The 10966-nt window shown below is 44.4% G+C and overlaps 1 long non-coding RNA gene across 7 annotated transcripts in view; it reads left to right on the forward strand.

The window, feature by feature from the left end:
* LOC140525726 (uncharacterized) overlaps positions 1-10031 on the forward strand; it is a 133367-nt gene extending 123336 nt beyond the window's left edge. For 6 of the 7 annotated variants that reach the window (XR_011974095.1, XR_011974096.1, XR_011974100.1 and 3 more), the window contains 2 exons: positions 7570-7723; positions 9744-10031. This is a non-coding gene — a long non-coding RNA (uncharacterized lncRNA). Of the gene's footprint in view, positions 1-7569; positions 7724-9290; positions 9343-9743 lie in introns of all 7 variants that reach the window. The other variant, XR_011974098.1, reaches the window with a different exon arrangement.
* The last annotated feature ends 935 nt before the right edge of the window (positions 10032-10966 follow it).

Consider the following 10966-nt stretch of genomic DNA (forward strand, 5'->3'; position numbering starts at 1 on the left):
TTGGGTTTTAACACTATAGAGTGAATGTAAATAACAGTTGTTTCTGTTTTGTCAGAAACCCTGGGGGTCTTCCCTTCCAAGATTGATTTTTTTTTTTTGAGTAGGTGAAAGAGGTCATTTTTTGCCTCATTTCTTACCTAGCCTTAATCACTGAATGGGTGTTGCTTCAGACAAACTGAGACCTGGGAAAGCATTTTAGCTTTAAAAGGGCAAGGTCTGCCACTACACCCTAGGCCATCTTCAGTTGTTCTGCTCTATGTCTGGAACCCAGATGGTTTCAGAGGAGAGAGTGAAGCTGGTGACTTTGCAATGCCCTGTATCACTTAAATCCAATTCACTTGCATGTCAAGACATCACCTTCCTGATGGTCACTGGTCCTCTTTGAGAAAGAAGCACAAACAGGCTACTATAGAAGAAGTGGTTCTTATAAGGCCACACAGCTGGTAATTCTATCAATTAGCTGTATAGCCAAGACTTGAAGGCAGACCTTTTGCTTGCTGGCCCTGGTGCTGGTGTTGCTGTACTGCTGCATTCATCTTGGTGCCAAGTCCTCCTTCCACCTCCCTATCTCCCACCCCCACTCTAGCCATTCTCTTATATAGAATACTGGAGCTGGATCTATGATCCAAAACTGCAAGTTACTTTACAGTAAACTAAAGTCTCCTTCCTCATAACATCTCCTTTATCATAATTTTGTCCTCTTAAGAAACAAAGATTTAATCTGAACCTTCCTCTTTGCCATGAGAATATTTGGAGACTTTTCAGGTCCCCATTCTGCCTACCCATTGTCCAGCCCCATTTTCTGGTATGAAATGAGAATTGGTAAGTGGGATGATGAAGGGCAACAAATGCCAGAGAAAGGAACTTGTATTTTTTCACTGGGTAATAGGGAGCCACGGAGGAACTTTGACCAGAGGAGTGGCTTGACCAAATTTATACATAAGGAAAAGTAATTGGGCAGTGGGATATTAGAAAAAGATCAAAGCAGGAGAGAGTAGAGGAGGAAGATCTGTTAGAAGGTTCCTGTAGTACTCTGATCACATGATAGGGAAGGCCTATGCTAGGATGCTGGCAGTGGGAACAGAGGAGGAGCTCAGACGGCAAGAAAAATTGCAAAGATAGAATTAGAACTTGTGTCTCCCAAAATTCACTGAGAGAAACATCTATCTGAAGTACAACTCCTTAGTTATAGTATTAGCTCTCTTTGGGGAACGAATAAACTTTAATCTACTTAAGAGGAAAAACTTCTCAAATTCAAGGAGAGATATCTAGTAGAGCCGATAGAGGGCCAGGTTTGAAACCTGGCTTTAACTAAGTCCTACTTCCAACATATCCTTAGCTGTGTTACCATGAGCAAATTATTTAACCTCTCAGTTCTCCAGTTCTCCAAGATAGCAAATTTATAGATCATCATTGCTCTGTTTCAATAGAGGGACTTTCCTTACTAGGAGTTCCCCACACTGAGGAAATCACCAATTCTGATCCACTTCCTAGAAAAAAATTTAATAGGACATTGGGGTATCTCCTGACTGGAATGTAATGGGTATAATCTAGTCAGTTACACTGGGACACGGTCAAGGCTAAAGGTTTCCTCAGTCAGGAAGACCTGAGACAAGTCCCACTTCTGGGACCCTGCACAGCACTCCAGATAGCCCTCCAGATAGCCCTCTAAGGCAGTGAGGTGCCAATCTGTGTTAGGAGAGGAATTTCTGTCTCAGTTTCCCTATATTAAGGAACAGATCCAATTCAAAATAAAAAGTCCAAGCTCTTGATTTTGTAATTTGGACCCCTACCCACCAAGAGGCAGTGATTGAATCTTTGTTTCCCTCCTTGCCTGCAGAGTCCCAGTCCCTCCAGGGATGCAGCCAGCCTCACCTGTGAAGTTGTAGGGTGCCTTCTGCCCCTGGCACTCAGGGGCACTAAAGTTCGTAGAAAAGGTACACCCTCCTGAGTCCCAGATGGTTCCATTCTCATCGAGCCCTGAAAGAGAGAATAGAGACCTGTGAAGGAGGCCAGCTGGAGGGTGCTGCATGGGTGCTAGGTTGGTGCTGCATTTGCACTGTACCCAGTGGCATTCCCAGGTTGGGAGGGGCCTTGGGGAAATATTTTCCTGACTCTAGAGCTACAGCTAGCAATTCTAGCACTAGTGACCAACACCCAAAAGGAAATCCCAAAGTCAATTTTTTGAGGTAAACTCAGTGGAGCATGGCCATTGGAGTGGTGGTGAAAAGCGACTCAGGACACAAAGCCTCATGGAGAGGAGTCAGAGACCCTGGGCTGCTGGGGAGGAAGCAGGGTAGGCTGTCCAGGAAAGAGCTCCTCTGCAATAAGGCTTGGGGATGGGGGGAGTAGTGATAACATCCTAATTTAAAATGATTCTTCTTGCTAAGTACTAAAATGAGTTAGTTCTTCCTGTTGGAAGCTCATGCTTGATGTCAGAACCCTCTGAATTTCAAACATTTGTGGCAAAACCAGGTTATGGCTCTACCTGCTTGGGAGAGGCAGTGCAGATGAGCTGTGACTCTGGGGCAGTGGTCAGAGCCATCATGTAGCCTAGAAAGGGTGTAAAATGTTTAATTAGATCTCACTTCTCTCAGGATGGCCTTGGTATATCAGTTAATCAGTCAAGAAACATTTATTAAGGTGCTACTTATAAGTTGTATGACTTTGGGCAAGTCATTTCCCCTCCCTAGGCTTTATTCATTGGGCAATAGGGAGCCACAGAGGGAATTTGACCAGAGGAGCAGCATGATCAGATTTATGCATAAGGAAAATTAATTGGGCAGTGGTGTTAGAGAAGGATCAAAGCAGGAGAGAGTAGAGGAAGAAGATCTGTTAGATCTTCATTATTTTCTTGAATTGATCCAGATTAATGTTCTTTTCATCAGGGTCTGTTCTCTTAAAGCTTGGGGGGTTTTTTTGTGTTTTTTTTTTAATCTCATTTCCCTTTATTTGCTAGTAAAATCTAACCTCTACCTTGGATCTAAAAGAACAAAAGGGGCACATGGGTAAAAGGAGGATTTCTAGGGACAGCCGGCCATAGGGGCGGGATGGGGAGGAAAGCAATCACAGTGTGGGGCCAAGGTGGGTGGGAGAAGCAGGGGCGGATAGAGTAAAGCAAGAAAGTCTCGGGTTTTCCTGTTGCTCAGCTGCCATCTGTAAGGGGTCTTTCTCAATTATTTCATTTATTTCTCACAACCCCCTCTCCCTCCAAGATGATGAGAGAGAAGACATCATAATCCCTGCTTCTTGGAATGGGAAACAGAGGGCCCAAAGTGGTAAAATTTGCACTTAACACCAAGCATTTCTAGAGTTTCACATGGGTATTTCCTAGTGTACCCTGGATGGGAATATGGAAAACCTATTTTTCACTGGAGGGAAATCTGTGTGACCTCTGATGGGTTCTAGTCGGTATCCGGGCCTTCAGTTCTGGAATTTGCTCCAAGGAAATCTTGTAGGCTTTTGATAAGATCTGGACTTGGTGTCCTCCAATCTGATTGAGCTCCAGCCTGAATCATTAGCAATGTCCTGAGTACATCAGGATAATGCACTAAACCATCCTACTGGACTGACAGGCGGTGAATCCCTTATTGGGTTCTGACCCTATCTTACTCAATCTGTTTTCCTCCCTTTCTGGGCTTTACTGTTTCCTCTTTTCCCTTTCCTTTTCCAGGGGGATAGAGTTGGGGCTGGAAGCTATGGGGAGAGGTCAGCTGAAAATGTTAGGTTTCTTTTTTTTTTTTTACCTGAGTTATGTTTTCATCATTCCCTCCCTGTAAGTTCTGAAACTTAAGTCTCAGAATAATTGTCTGGGGCCACTGAGAGTTTAAGGATGGGACTTGAACCCAGGTTTTCCTAACTCCAAGGCCAGCTGTCTTTCCGCCTTAGAAGAGGGACAGCTCCTTTGTCTCAAAGGCCAACTTCAAGAACTGGCACAAGAATGTCTGTTCACTGAGGATCAACCAAGTTGAATAAAGGATGATTAATTTTTCAGCTACAGCAGCTCTTGAAGACCAGCAGGGGAGTTTTGATCTGTAGCTACCCTGACAAAATCTCAGATCTCTTCAGGCATAGGAGAAAGGGTGTTGCCTTGGAGAAAGACCTGGGTTTGAATCTCAACTTTGAAACTTACCACCTTTGATCTTGGGTAACATAATAAAACCTCTTTATGCCTCAGTTGCCTTGTCTATAAAATGGTTACGCTGTTTAAGTCATGGGGTGGTGGTTGTCAAACCCAAGATTTATAAATAGTAAATGCTGTATAGCCTACTTTTTATGAGATGCAAGAGACTTGCCCAAGGTCACATAACTGGTTTAATGGAAGACTTACTAATGCTAGTAAGAGAAGTTCAGAATTCACTGAGGTCAAGTTCCAGGAGGAAGTATGCTGTTTCCACTATAACACACTGCAAAAACCCTGCTCCCCTCTATCAAGGAGGGTTTCCCAGAGGAGGTGGGTTTTTGCAGGCAGAAAGAGGTAAGCTCAGGTAGGTAAGCAGTCAATTCCTTAGCTCCTAAATAGGGAGAGATAGGGAGAAAAGTAGGTGTTGAAGGAAAGACAAGAGTGATAGAAGAAAGTCTAGTTCAAGTTATTTCCTTCATCCTTCATCCATTACTCAGCCCCCTGATCTCTAATCCTACTAGCTCAGATCATGGGTGTCAAGAGGTCACTTAATAAGGCTTGACTAGAATATAACTAGGTTGGGCAAGAAGACACTGCAGACCTAAAGAGTAGCCAGAGGTTCTTGAATCAATCTAGGAAGGACTGGGGAAAGAAAAGAGCATTTGACTCTGGCCCATTATATTCTCAACACAAGAAGGTCAACCTTTTCCCTCTTGCTTTGATACTTAACTACTTGTGATCTTGAGCAACACACAAAAAAATTAACTTTTCATACCTCAGTTTCGTTATTTGTAAAATGCAGTTGATAATGCTCTTACTACCTAAAGCATAGGGTTGTTGGGAAGATCCAGAGAGATAATTGATGTCTCCCTTTCAGAGATGCATATGGGACTGCTTTGTAAAAAGTAGAGTACTGCCCATGGGTCTGACTCCCCTAAGCACTTCCTGTTGGACATCATATCTTCAGTCTTTCCTTAATACCACTGTAGAAGATGCCCATCTTCTACAACGTAAAGATTTGAGTTAGGAGACCTAGGTTCTATGCCTGGCTGTGCCTCTAATTCTGGTTGAGTTGCTTTTCCTCCCTGGACTTATTTTCTACTTTATAAAAGGAGGATGTTGGACTAGATAACCTATGCCTAAAACAAACAAACAAATAAATTCAGAAATACCTTCTGGCTATAATGTTCTTTGGGCCCAAGATACCTTTTAGGAGGACCTCAGATAAACAACAGGTTAAACTCATCTGGGAGAAGAGAGGAAAAGTCATTCTGAGGAATGGGGCTAGGTGCATTCTGAGATTCCCCTGGAAGTTTCTTCAGGGGAGGGGTGGGTGATATTCAAGAAATTTGGGAGTAGGGATCCTACAGAACTAAGCATAGCGCAGTCAGGGTTTTGCCCCAAGTGCCAGCATGACAGGGAGTCACTTTCTGCACATATGGACTGCCCTACTGGATACTTTCTTGCTTGGTCAAGGTTACCTCCTCCCAAGTCCTGTAGCTATCATTTTCCAGGGGATGGACTGCCCCAGTGTGTTACTTGGCTTATGGACCCATCCCAACTGGGACATTAGGGATCAGCATGAGATCAGCTAACACTGGTGCCTCTTCTCTAGTAGTTAAACTCCCTAGGGCCCCTAGCCCCACTCTCTACCCTCTTCTCTCTCTTTCAACTATGTCCTTTGGAACTCTCCTCCCTTAGTAACAAATTTCCCCTTCGTCCTAGATCTTACCCTTTCACATTTCTTCTGTGGAAGGGTAGAAAGAGCACTGGATATGGAATCAGGAGGGCAACTAGGTGGTACAGGAGGTGAAGTGCTGAATGTAGAGTCAGGAAGACTCATCTTCATGAGTTCAAATCTGGCCTCAGACACTTCCTAATTGTGTGACCCTGGGCAAGTCATTTCACTATGTTTCCCTCGGTTTTCTCATCTTCAAATGAGAATGAGGGCAAACCACTTCAGTATCTTTGCCCCCAAAACCCCAAATGGGGATATGAAGAATCAGACACAACTGAAACAATTGAACAGTAACAAATTTCTGTTCTACAGGGTTTCCCTGGTTCCTGTATACTCCTTTGGGGAAAATGAATGGGGAACCACTCCACTATCTTTGCCAAGAAAACCCCAAATGGGGTCATGAAAAGTTAGATATGACTGAACCACAACATGGAATCAGAATCTCTGTGGTCTTGGGAAAGTCACTTAACCTCTGGATCAGACTAGATGAACTCTCAGGTCCCTTCCAGCCCTACACATTTGATCATAGCTATAATCTTTTCATCTTCCAGTGCTCATTGAAGCCTAGCTTTTTGTATATTTCCTGGTACTCTTTGCAGAGTTGGCCTGTGCCTTCTCTCATACTCCTGACACACAGGAAGAAGAATTGGCGTGTTCCTTGCTCTCTAATGCCACTTTCAGATCCTCTTTCTCCCATCATCACTCAGCAGCAATTTATCTTCCTTTAAAGTTCAATTCACCCTGCCTGGATCCTTGTTACTATCACCTATGGACTTCCAGGTCTCCCTCCCCAGTAAGTTCAGCTCGTGACTCACAACCTTCTCCACCTCAGCAGAGGCCCCTTCCCCTTTAAGCAGCCCAGCTTTCCAGTTATTCAAACTCCCTAACTCTTATAATATCTTCCTCTAGTCCATTCTGACCATACATAAAAGTTGTCAAACTTTGGATACTTCCTCTCCTCCCTTACCACCTGGTCAATTGAATTTGTCTCAGGTACCAGAATTCCTGTTTATGGCTCTGATGGTTATAGCCCATCCACTGAACACACGACTTAGAGTAGAGTGATAAAGATGATGTGGGATGACATGGAGGCACTGGGACAGCTCCCTCCTCTCTATCAAAATACTAGAAATTCTACTGTTAGACACTTAGTCTTTTGGCTCAGTCTAGGGGTCTGTTGTTAAAATAGAAGTAACTCAAGTAGGGGAACATGTTGCACTCGTAGGTTGGGACCCAGGCAGAGTGGGCCTGAAAAATTCATTGGACTTGAAGTCCAGAAGACCCGAGTTAGAGTCATAATTCTGCCAATAACTAGTCATGTAAATTTAGGCAAGTCATTTCCCTTTTGTGAGTTTCAGTTTCTTCATCCCTGAAATGGGGCTAAATAACATTTACCTTGACACATGAGCATCATAAAGGAGACAATGTAGGGAAGAGTGCTGTGTGCATGTGAGTAGGCAGGTCCCATTAGAAGTTTGTCCTTGGTGCCTTGATACCAGTTTTGTTAAAGTGGGAGGAAAGAGAAGCAGTGTATGTGTGATGGTCAATGACCTCCTCCAGGGACTGGAAGAAACATAACTACCAGTAGACCAAAAAACAAGTTTGTTCCAGGTTTGCCTCACAGGCTTGGGGTTCTGGGTGGGTGCCGAGAATGGGAAGGAATAACTTGAGGCACACCCAATAATTGATTTCTTCTCTGTCTCACCAGCTGAGTCAAGATAAAGCTGAAGACCAGGACGGGACAAATTCCAGACAGTTACAGGACTGATAACAACTCACATGGAAGTGACGCTAGCTCTAGGAACTAAATTCTACTCCAATCTATTCCTGTACCTTTCCGATTCCCACTCTGCTCCTACCAGGTGGGTAGGGAGGGCTATAATATGGAAAGTTTGAAGGGGGCTGCACCTTAGATAGAGGGGTTTGATGAAACCAAGTCCTAGCCCCCATAGCTGTACCCTCTCTCCCAGACCTCTGATGATATCACCTGACACCTATTCTTTACCTTATTCTTTGATTCTTCTGCCTCTGCCTGTAGGCAACTAGCTGGTGATGCAGTGGATAGAGCACTGACCTCAGGCACTTGATAACCTGTGTGACTATGGGCAAGTGATTTAGCCTATTTGCCTCAGTTTCTTCAACTGTAAAATGGGGATAATAACAACACCTATCTTCCAGGGTTGTTGTGAAGATTGAAAGAGACTATTTGTAAAAGCACTTCACAGAGTGACTGGTAGGCACATAGTAGGTGCTATATAAATGGTTGTTCCTTTCCCCCTTGCCTTCAGCCTCTGAGGCTGGTGGTCAGATGGAAACCCCAAGGAAGATAGACTATGTGGGGGGTGGGATGGTGAAAGAAAAGCAAAACTCTTATGGGGCAAGGGGAACCACTCCATTGTACCCCCATTCTTTCTTGCCCTAGCCAAGACTGGGGCTGAGCCAGAATCCAAGGTGTGACCCATTTGATTTCTTTGGTTCCTCAACTGTGCTAAAGGGTGGTCCTAGAAAAGGCTAGGGCATAACTCAGACAGCAGAGTCCAACCTGTCTTGACTGTCTTTTTAAGGAGATTTCAGGTATAGAGAAGGAAAAAGAAGGAGAAGGGAAGACCTAGGGGTCAGATCCCAAGGAGCATAGCTCTGGAACCAAAAGGGATCCCAGAGATCATCTGGTCTAATCCTCTTATTTTACTGAGGAGAGAGGTGGGTGTTTAAATGTTTCATTTAGGCAAGGCAGATAGTAAGCCTCCGGTGGTTGTGTTTGTCCTTCATTTTCAAAGAGGACCATGACATCAGGGAGACAATGCCATGACTTGCAATTGACTTGGATTTGAGGGAGGGAGGGTTGTGCAAGGTCACCAGCTTCACTTTTTCCTCCAGAGCCATCTGGGTCCAGTAGCCAGATATTCACCAGGAGGACTGGAGATGCAATGGGAGACCTTGGCCCTTTTAGGCTAAGGCCTTTTCAGGTTCTCACTTTCAGTGACTAGGCCTCTGCCTCTACCTCTGCCAAGGTCTATCTCTCTAAAAGGAGGTAAATTTTGATGGCCTGAAGCTGCCTAGTTAGCTTGGGGTTTACTGGCTAGATCTTCCTCAAAGACCAAACCTTAAACCCATTTCACTCTGAAGCTCCTAAGTTGGACAACAATAGCTCCCTGCCCAAGTACCAGTTAATATGCCAATAGTAACTATTTCTCTTTTGACCGACAACCCTGAGGGTCTTTCCCTCTCAATTTGATTTTTTTTGTTTTAATTAAAGAGGCCATCCCTTGACTCACTTCTTAAAGAGGCCTCTTCCCTGAATGGACTTTACCTCACTCAAAGTGAGAACCTGAAAAGTAAGCCTCAGAGGTAGGATTTAGCATCAGACTACAAAGTTAAGACTGGACAGGGACCCTTAGAGGTTTCTAGCCCAGCCCCTTCATTTTGTAGGAGAGAAAACTGAGGACCAGAAGGGCTAAGTGATTTGTCCAGGATCACACAGGTAAGAAGCAGCAGAAGTGACATTTGAACCCACATCCTGTGACTCCAAAGCCCCAGATCATGGTATCATTCTTCCCACTCAGTCACAAACCCAGGTTCCTTGATCCCAGTTAGTGCTCATTCCACTACAGCAGAAAGAAACCTGAGGGGGCAGCAAAGAAGGAAACCCCAGGGAGAAGAGAGGAAAAATGGGAAATGGTGAGCAGGGTGGGTGGAGAAAGTGCCTGAAAAGATTTAGAGAAAAGGAGGTCAAAGAGTGGGAAAGAATAGAAGGAGACTGAGAGGGGGAGAAGAATAAAGGTGTTGAAATATTAAAATGGGGACAGGGCAACGAGGGACTGGGAAGGAGAGGAGAGAAAGGGGGCAAAAAGGAGTCCTAAGAAGAGATGCATTGATTTGTAGGGAGAGGTCTCCAACACCAATTTTTGCCTCACAAAAAGAGGACTGAAAACCTCCAAGACTTGAGAATGGAGGAAGGGAGCCACTCACCTTTCTTATCAGCAACCAACTGGGAAACTGAGAGCTGAAGTACAAGAAGCAGGAGCCAGAAGACCAGCATCTCCTTCCCCAATGGTGTCAATTCTGCTTGGCCTCTGTGTACTTCAGTCTGGTCCCGTCACCCTCAGAAGCGTCTGGAAAAGTGAACACTCCAGGAAAAGAAATCAGGAAATAAATGGATCTTGTGAGAAACCTTTGACCTCCCTGAAGTTTTATGTCAGTCCTGAATCTGAACTAGGACCAACCCAGGGAAGCCATCTCCACTGAACAGGTTATGGTGACGGGCCTCCAGCAGCTTGGCTAAAGGGCAGTGGGTGGGGATTCCCAGCTGTTTGATGCTTTCCCCAGCCCCATTGGCAGACAAGTAAGGAGAAAGAGATGAGGAATTACCGATTTATAACCCTAAAAGTAATGACACTAGGCCTAGGAAGCAGCTGATTGCAAAGTGGTGCAGGGAGTAAACAGAATTGGGAGAGTAAATACAGGAGCATGTGTACTAAAGCCTAGAAAAATATAGAACATCTGGGAAGGGGAAACTGAGGCCCAGGACACAGAATGTGTCGATTTGACACATTCCCTTTTGAAATAAGAGAGAGACCAAAGATAGAGTGAAAGGCAAGGGGAACCAGCAGAAAAAAAAGAAGTGGGGAGAGAAACACAGAGAAATAGTAAATCCAGTTCCCTCTGGTCCTAAAATAATTCTGGGGCTCCTAGTTCATCCTCTCTGGTCTCCTTCTGTACTTTTTTGCCTTATAATTATTTTGAGAATAACTCAAAACTCACAAAGCATATTAATTTTTTCTAGCCAAGCACAAATTACTGTTCTAAGCTTGATTGATATTACATAGACCTTGCTTTTAAGGGACTTACAAAAGAATGAGGGGTGGGGACTGACTAAAATTTTGCCCTTGGGTGTTGAAATTTAGAGGGTCACAAACTTAAAGGGCAAGTAGACACAATTAAGCTTGGCACCTAGTTAGCAAGAATAATTATGGCCTGGGTATGCATCTCCCCAGCCAACTCCACCCTGCTCCTTCCTCATTCCCTGCTCCCACCCGGAAGCAGTTTGGGGTATCCTGGGTCTCCATCTTCCAACTATAGAACTCTATCTAAAGGGTAAGACCTCT

This window comes from Notamacropus eugenii, chromosome 2, assembly GCF_028372415.1.
Source record: "Notamacropus eugenii isolate mMacEug1 chromosome 2, mMacEug1.pri_v2, whole genome shotgun sequence".
Classification (NCBI taxonomy): domain Eukaryota; kingdom Metazoa; phylum Chordata; class Mammalia; order Diprotodontia; family Macropodidae; genus Notamacropus; species Notamacropus eugenii.